Genomic DNA, 8,737 nt, shown 5'->3' on the forward strand with positions numbered 1-8,737 from the left:
AGAGAGAGAGAGAGAGAGAGCAACATGAGTTTGAGATTACCTTCATCCAGATTGGATAGTACACCTGACCTGCACTTGATGACATCTTCACCACCATCAGCATGAGCAGCACTTGATCACAACTTCACCACCACCAGCACTACCACTCTTGCTCTATCCACTGCATCAATTGCAGGGAAGCGTCTTCTAAAAACATGAGCAATGGTTACAGGGGCATTATAAAAGTTTGTAGTCATTATAAAAATATATAAAAAATCATGTAAAACAAAAACAATTGCTATCATGTTTAGAAAAAATAATGCAAAAAATAAACTCAAGATAATGGTAGCTTTAAACAGGCTGAAATAATTGCCAAAAGGTCTATGAAAGACAAAAATTTTACAAGTTGAAACCATACTTCCAAAATTTTCAAAAATTGTAAAATGTGTTAAGCTCATTAAATCCTATTATTTTACTTGTAAAATGTTAGAGTTTACAAAAACTTGTGAAAGTTGTAAATTTTGTAAATTAAAAACAATTTGCAATGTATGAGCTTTGTAAACTAGAAAAACTGATGATGAACTTGAAGGTCGCCTTACCAAAATTGTTCATCTGAATGATGAAACAAATGTCGAAGAACTCATCAAAGTGTTCATAATGATCCTCATGAGACAACCCATCAAATGATGGTAACATTTGAATCAAATGGGGTTCAACCTCAAAGTTGTATGTTGCAATCTTAGGTCTTCTGATTGCAGAAATTTGTTGCAGGATGCATGAACAAAATATTCTATGACAGGATGGATCTAGGGTCCTGGATTTTGTGTGAATCTCAACGTCACATTGTTCCCATTATTAGCAACACCTTCTTCACTTTAAATTGGAAGGCCTTTTGAGTGTCCTTGTCTATCAGGGACACTTTTTGCTTCCGATTCAAATTGATGAAGAATCGTTCCTAAATTTTTTGCCATAGCGTACATTACGAATACCTTGGTGAATGAACCAGTTCCTACTTATGGCTTCTAGCCTAGCCTACCTCCTGTAAAGGACAAAGCCATAGTCCTAAGTCCTAACTCAGCGGGTTCACAACAAAATAACTTTTGCTAGGCATGAACAGTGCAAACAATACTACAAACAAAAAATGCACCAAAAGCAAGCAAACAGAAATAAACAGAGTAATATTTTCACCCTTGGCCACCCTGCACTTTCATGAGGACATACAATTCATGACAAGTTCTGTAATGCAAAAAAATTACAAAGATACAGACGTCCAAATATCCACCATTAATATGAAATAAAAGATAATTCTCCTAAAAAACAATAAATAAAAAACCAACAGAAAATTAAAAATCAAGAATTTGATTTAGAAAACAGGAAAACATAATTCTGTTTTCACAGAGAAGATAACATGGATTTTGCCAGAAATTCAATCTCTCCTCTTTCTGCAACTCCCAAAATTTCCGAACTTTTGGCACACTCCCAGAGTATTTAGAAAGTTACTGACCAAAAATGAGCCCAGATGCTAACTTCAACCTCTAAAACTGGTTCAAAAAGCCCTATTCTGTTACATTCGACAACTTTCTTTGTTTTGATAGTTTGAAATCAACATGTTAAAATGGGGATTCTTCTGAAAATATTTTACTTAAGTAGCCTGTCTTTCTTTTAAACACATAAGATATGCCCAAACCAAAAATTAGAAATTTTCAACCAGATTCAATATTTTAAATGAATTTAAATTTCAAACAACCTTCTGTTGAAGAATAAACATGTAGGTTGGAACCAGAGCTTTCTTTCTGTTTTTATGGCTAGAAAGATGCACAAGGTACTCTAAAACATGCAAGCACTCAGGAACAACAAAAACATACAAATAAACTTTAACAAAATGAAAGCTCAAAAAATTTAAAACAGAACTAGCACTTACCTGTCCACTCGCCCATTTTCATGCAATCACCATAACAACTTAAGAAAAGTGACGCCTAGAAACGTAATGCATATGAATCTACATGTTACTGACTAATTCAAAACCTATATGTAACTAACTAACTAATCTAACCTTAGAAAGCAATAAAAATATCAATAAAGTCATTCTAATACTTGGAAGTCCAAATACAACAAGCTTCATATATGATCAAAACAGCTTTAAAAAAAAAAATCAGATCCAAACAACTTCACAACAATCAATATTGAGGCATCAACAAAATTCAAAACCCTATAGACAGGGACCAGACAACTTCATATATGGTCTGAGATTCTGAATGTTTCCACAAAAAAAAAAGATTGAACACTTCACCTTCCAACAACATGATCTTCTACAACACTTACGATCAGACCCACAATAGATCTCCCTCTCCACACACACAATCAGACACACTTTTGATTTCTATTCCACCACGAATGCTCTGATCCCCATCTGATTTTTCCAACAGCAATGCATCAGATATGTGCCCATATACACGATGTCCACAAGTTTTAGATTTCCTGGGCAATCAAAGAAAGAGGCATTGCTGCATTGCGGTTGCAACTGATCAGATCCAAGATCACCAGATCTCCTAGATTATCGGTAGATTTTGGTGATTAACACATCCAGGAAGGAGACTACGACAATTAAGAAAACACCCACAATCGAGATATGTTAGATCACATCTGGAGATGGTGTCAGATGGCCTTCGATTCAAGCTACAGTTGATTCCATGTTGACAATGAAGGAGGAGAATCGAAAAAAATGTCCTTTATTAACTCTAAGACTATTAGTTCATTCTAATCTGGTTCCACATCAAGAAGTAGCATACTCCTCGTCCAGCTTGAGGACGAACCATGTGCCTCATATGCAATCAAATTAAAATTTGAATAACTTAAAAAACAGTCACTTTAAAATAGAACTTTGGGGATGAAAAAATAAAAATGGATGAGAAACCAACATAATTTAGAGACAAAGCAATTCAACTTCTAGACATTCGATAGAAATCATACAAAAAAAGCCATCACCTTATAACAATCAAAGCCACTGCAGATACGAAACCCAAGCACGAATTCAGTGAACGAACGCATACACACTCAAAAGGGGTAAAAGGAAACCTTAGGAGAGTGTGGTTTTCAGCAACATTCAACTAACATTTTATGTCATTCATGGAAAGCTCTCAACATAATAACATAATAGAGGAAGACTATGAACATAACATTGGATGAAGTTGTGAAACAAATGAGAAATACACGACAAACAAAGGAAATCAAATACAAATCAGCCAAGCGAATCATCGATTTGTGGGTTCACGGAAGGAACTTAACAGAGCACAAAAGGCTATACTGCAACTACAGAGAATCGAGCAAAATGATGCATCCGCAGGAAAAATTTTACTCTGATGAGACGAAAGAAAAAGGTTCAAGAGAAAAAATGGCAAACAACATGAATAAGATGGAAATGTGAGAGAGAAAAAAGAGAGTAGTTCATTTAATGGCAGTGGTTTGGGTATGAAGGAAAGAAGGAAGAAACAACGATACCTCAAAACCAGACCCTCCGATGGCTGCCAAGGAGGGGAGTAGGCGGCGAAGGGGTTCATTTGAGAAGGTTTAGGGCTGCCGATCAGCCGATCTTCGACGGCCTTTGCCGGCTGCGAGCGATTCAAAATTAGGTTCGTCGGATTCGCAAACCCAAGGAACCTGAGAAAAGGGTCGCCGAAGCCGGAAAAGCTCGTTGCATTCAACCGGCTCTACCTCTGCTTGAAACCACAAGCCCCACCCACGACAACGACCAGTGCGGGCTCTCTCTCTCTCTCTCCCTCTCTCTGCATTATCTCCCTCTCCCACACTATCGGCTTTCAAGAAAGAGATCTTCTGCTCTCCCTTTCCCGCAGCATTGGCTTTCAAGAAAGAGGCCTTCTGCGCTCTCTCTCCCGCGCATTGGCTTTCAATAAAGCGGTCTTCTGCTCTCTCTCTCCCGCGGCAATGGCTTTACCCGCGAAACATTCAAGATGGCCGTTAAACTTCGAAGTCGGTAAATAAAATAAAGGATAACATTACAGCTGTCCGTCTAAAAAAGGGAACTTCCTAAGTAGCGGAACGGAAGGCGGTTAAGTCCAAACTAGCCTGCTCTAAAGAATATAAAAATGGAACCGAAATAACTCGCTTTCCATCCATTGGCACAAAGATCAAAGTGCATCTTGCAAGTGTCCTAATTAACAACAAAATATACTCGCACATACCACCATCTTCAATCTCATTGATAAATTAAGACGGCCACATTAAAAAATGAAGGACTCTGGTCGTGTATCGTCCCCATGTACTTGGAAGAAAAAGATTGAAGTTTCTCAATTTATGAGGACAAAAAGAATTCACTTATTTTTTTTTAGATTTCGTATGTGCGGTGCGCCTCTTGTAAGCTGCAAATTAAAGTATCAAATAAGCTTAGCAAAGGAAGCCTCTTGGAGCTGCACTATGAATCTTTGCCTCTTAAATGCCGTTTGAGTGTGTCAATAAAGATCAGCTGGGAGCAATTTCTTATTATCGCCAATGATGCCAACAAATCTAATTTAGATCTGATCTCCAGGCAACCAAGCGGCTTCAAATACATCATATATGGGAGACAGAAAACAAATTGAAATTCGAATAAGAAATCTGATCAAATTCAGATTGGATTAGGGTTCAAATTCATATTTAAATAATGCCTGGCTGGATTCAAACTTGGATACACATCAAATTTAGTTTTAGATAAATATCATATATTGATGTCAACTGGATTGGGCAAATCTCCCCATTTCCCATGTAAGTGAAAATCCTCAAAGTGGTAAGCAAGTTTTGCCTATTTGGCTCTTGATATTAGCATAAAGAAAATGACATTCTTATTGTCATTTGTTATAACTTAACAAAGACTACATTTAAACTTAGATGACTATGATGAAGTAGAAGCTCTTTCAAGATACCATCATTCAAACTGGAGAGTTTCTTTTAGTCCCATCATCTCTTGAAATTATGGCCAAAAGTTAGCCCCTTACATGATACTTCCTTTTTATCTTTTCTTTAATTTGACAAGTTAACTTCAGTATATCAGTAGTAGATTGTGCCAAGGGATTCACTGTTTTTATCGGGCGATTGAAGGAGACGTTCAAACTGAATCGCACGACGGGATGGTTCATGGACAACTGAGATGTACGTTTCTTGTCGCAAAGGGTACTCGACGAGGGTCCGAACTCGGAAGCAGAATCGGTTAGCATTTTGCATTTGAGGTTGGATTGTAAATCAGTGTTTCTATCGTCTCATCAAAAACTTTGGGTTGGAGAACGGAGAAGGTACTCCGTCTGATCAGGTTTTTATGCAATTAGATTGAAAGAATCATGATTTTGGGATTACTTGGGTGTAAAGATTTGTGTTCTTCTTGTTCGGAATCGTTCCGATTAGGCTAGGTTTAGGTATTGCCAGGAAGATGGGCGGCCAGGGTCAGAGGCTTAACGTCGTTCCGAATGCTCGGGGTCATGAAGGCCCGCCTAATCGGTGCCATGAGGGGCCACGCCCTACTCAAAATGAAGAGCGACGCCCTGACCGTTCAGGTCCGGCAGATCCTGAAGAAGATCGTCTCGGCCAAGGAGTCGATGGGCGACATCGTGAAGACATCCGCTTTCGACCTCACGGAGGCCAAGTATGTCGCCGGCGATAATGTCAAGCACGTCGTCCTCGAGAACGTCCGATCTGCGACGCTGAAGTTCGTTCCCGTCAGGAGAACGTCGCCGGCGTCAAGCTCCCGCGGTTCGAGTATTTCAGCGACGGTGAGACCAAGAATGATCTGACCGGGCTAGCGAGAGCGGGCAGCAGATCCAGCTCTGCCGCGCAGCCTACATCAAGGCCATCGAGGTCGTATCGAGCTCGCTTCTCTGCAGACGTCGTTCCTGACGCTCGATGAGGCGATAAAAACGACGAATCGGAGGGTCAACGCTCCCGAGAACGTGGTGAAGCCGAGGCTCGGGAACACAATCAATTACATCAAGGGTGAGCTCGATGAGCTAGAGGGGGAGGATTTCTTTCGGCTTAAGAAGATTCAGGGGTACAAGAAGAGGGAAATCGAGCGGCAAATGCTAGAGGCCAAGCAGTGCGCGGAGGAGCAGGAGGCGGAGAAGATTTCTCTCAAGAAGGGGATCTCAATCAATGCCGCGCACCATCTGCTGGCAGTGGAGAAGGATGAAGACATTATCTTCTAAGAGGTTCTGTTTGATCCTGTGCTATATTTCTTTCCAGGATATTGTTTTCGAGTAATGTTGGAATCAGTAGCTTTCCTGGGCTGGAAACGAGGCCTTCCTTTTTCTACTTGAAGGGTGTTCATTTTGGTTCTTCCAGCACGTGATGAAAATAAATTAAACTTTGAGTTAGCATAATGTAGCATATGAGAGATTTCGATGTGTTGTATTAGAGCGTATCTTATGGAATAAGCTATAGTTTGAAGATGATATCTTGCCCGATGCAAAATCTTTCTTCCTAATTTTCTTGGCCAATTTCCCCGTTTTCCCTTTTCAGGTGAACTTGTTCATTCTTCGTTTTGCTTTTCGATGTTTACTTTTCTCAGTCCAGCTGTTCTCCTTGCTGTGCTTTGGATTATTTTATAGCCTAAAGCATTGCTCTACAAATTTGTCATTAATCTATATAGATCGGTCTGAAATCTGATTTAAATATAATGTAGTACCTACAACTCTGTATCAAATCTAGCAACAAAGACTTGGTAATTCTACTTCCAATCACGGTTCATTATTGTCGACTCCTTGTGTAGCTGCAGTTCCTTCATGGCACTTGTTCTGAAGGTGTTTAATATTAAAAAATTTTCTAATCCAGCTATTTCTGAAGTGATGGGCAAAGGCATCTAGTGAATGAATCGCGACAATAGGTGCAATTTGTTTGACAAGCGAATGCAAAGCTAATATATAAGCAATTGATAAAATTTTTGTGGGCTGCTCGAATGTCAATTGATCTTGGTCACGAATTTTTAATTCTTTGGTCATTCATATGCCTTGCTGTCTTTACAATGATTGCATATTTTGAAATTGGGGAAGAGAGGAAGCGTCACATGAGAAACTTGTGCCTTCTACTATGAAGGCACAGCAAATGAACTGTTGCAAACAAATTCAGGTATTATTTAGCAATGGTCTTTGAACAAAATTTTCCTGCTAAAAATAGCAGGTTGGCTTGAATTTGGGTCAGGTTTCTGTTGTATGTGATGTGTGTACTTGCTTGGCTTTAACTCTGCACCTTAGCTTTGAGTGTATGTATGTCATCTAAACATGCTTACCATGTTGGTTGCTGTCTTTTCTGGTGCCACCTTAGTTGTAAAAATGCGCCTACGAGTGGCTATGCCCTACACTGCCACCTTCTCGACTAGGCTGGGTCACTTGGGCACTCAAGTGAAAAAGATATCTTAGAGTTCCTTTTCCCCCACTGTTCTTCTTCCAGTTTCACTTTTCTTTATTATTTTGCTTCATTTTATTTTTATTTTTTTCTCCTTCTTCCTTTTTTTTTTTTCATTTTCTGTTTTGGCCTTCACCAAGGCTATCTTAGCACTTGTAACTACTAAGGATACCACATGCACATCTCATTAGGTCTATAGCATTGAAGGACTCGCATCCACAGGGAAGGAAGCTAGTCTTCTACCCAGATGTGTTATTGGGTCTATAGCATTGACTGACAGACATCCAGATGGAATGAACTTAGTTTTCACCCAGATGATATCTAGATGATCCCTGACTTCAGAAAATCTAGCAAGAAGCCGTGTCCTGTCTCCCAGTTATCCGTCCTTTCCAATACTTTCTGCGAGATGTAACAGAGATCCTGCTGCTGATTGAGCTCAATCCTCTGGCAGCTCCTCAATGAGTTCCTGGCCGTAACAGCTTGGTACCATCCTTCCAAATAATCCCCTTGAAAACTTGCCCAGTTGAATCAACTAACATCTTAGTTACAAACAAAGCCTTGGTCTGGATTCTTGCTGCGACATTGATTTGATGACACGCATGCCTCCTTCAGTGCTAGTGCTGCTAAGCCAAAATCCCACGTACACCCAAATCTTAACCTTCAATTGGAGCACATCATCCATCTTTTGTTTAAATAACAATTAACAATTTTACGGGATGTCTGATGTCACTCGTGATCTGTTAGAAAAGAAAACCAACAAGGTTTCAGAGAGAGGAAATTGAGGGAAGTCACAAGTTGAAGCCGCATTCCAACTTGTCTGAAAGACATCAAGTTACCAATATGTAGCAGCCTTTCCAAATGTTTGTAAGGATGTTATGAGATATTTAAGTGTTGAAGATTACTGGTACCTCAGATACAAGCTGGGGGCATAGCACCTATGCTATTTCTGTCAAGGTCGAGGTATCAGCTTCTTCAACCTATGTACCTTTTCTGAATATCTGCTGATTTAGATGAATTAAATTGCAGAGCTGTAACTGAATGAGAATGCCCTGGTTACTTGCACCCAGACAACCCTAGTGTTTAACCTTCTACAGGTAACATTTAACCTGAGCACTTTCTTCAGCTTCATGAAGACACCTGTTAATGGTCTTTTCCAGAAAATACCTGTTAATTGTGGTGTTTGAGATTGTTCAAGGGTAGTGCAATAAGTTTTGAATTTCGAGAGAAAGCTAATGCTGAAAGGTAATTTCTTGAGTGTCTAGATAAGAGCCTGCCTCAGTTATAGGGAACAACGACTAGGTTGTATTTTGTTCATCAGTTTCGCTGGAAGATTCAAGCGTTTATGTATCACATTATTGCAAGATAAAGCAATCTGCAC

General features: G+C 39.5%; 1 pseudogene; it reads left to right on the forward strand.

Moving 5' to 3' along the window:
- Nucleotides 1-5,395: 5,395 nt before the first annotated feature.
- Nucleotides 5,396-6,358, forward strand: LOC116267952 (V-type proton ATPase subunit D-like; annotated as a pseudogene).
- Nucleotides 6,359-8,737: the final 2,379 nt, after the last annotated feature.

Source organism: Nymphaea colorata, unplaced genomic scaffold (genome assembly GCF_008831285.2).
Source record: "Nymphaea colorata isolate Beijing-Zhang1983 unplaced genomic scaffold, ASM883128v2 scaffold0023, whole genome shotgun sequence".
In the NCBI taxonomy this organism is placed as follows: domain Eukaryota; kingdom Viridiplantae; phylum Streptophyta; class Magnoliopsida; order Nymphaeales; family Nymphaeaceae; genus Nymphaea; species Nymphaea colorata.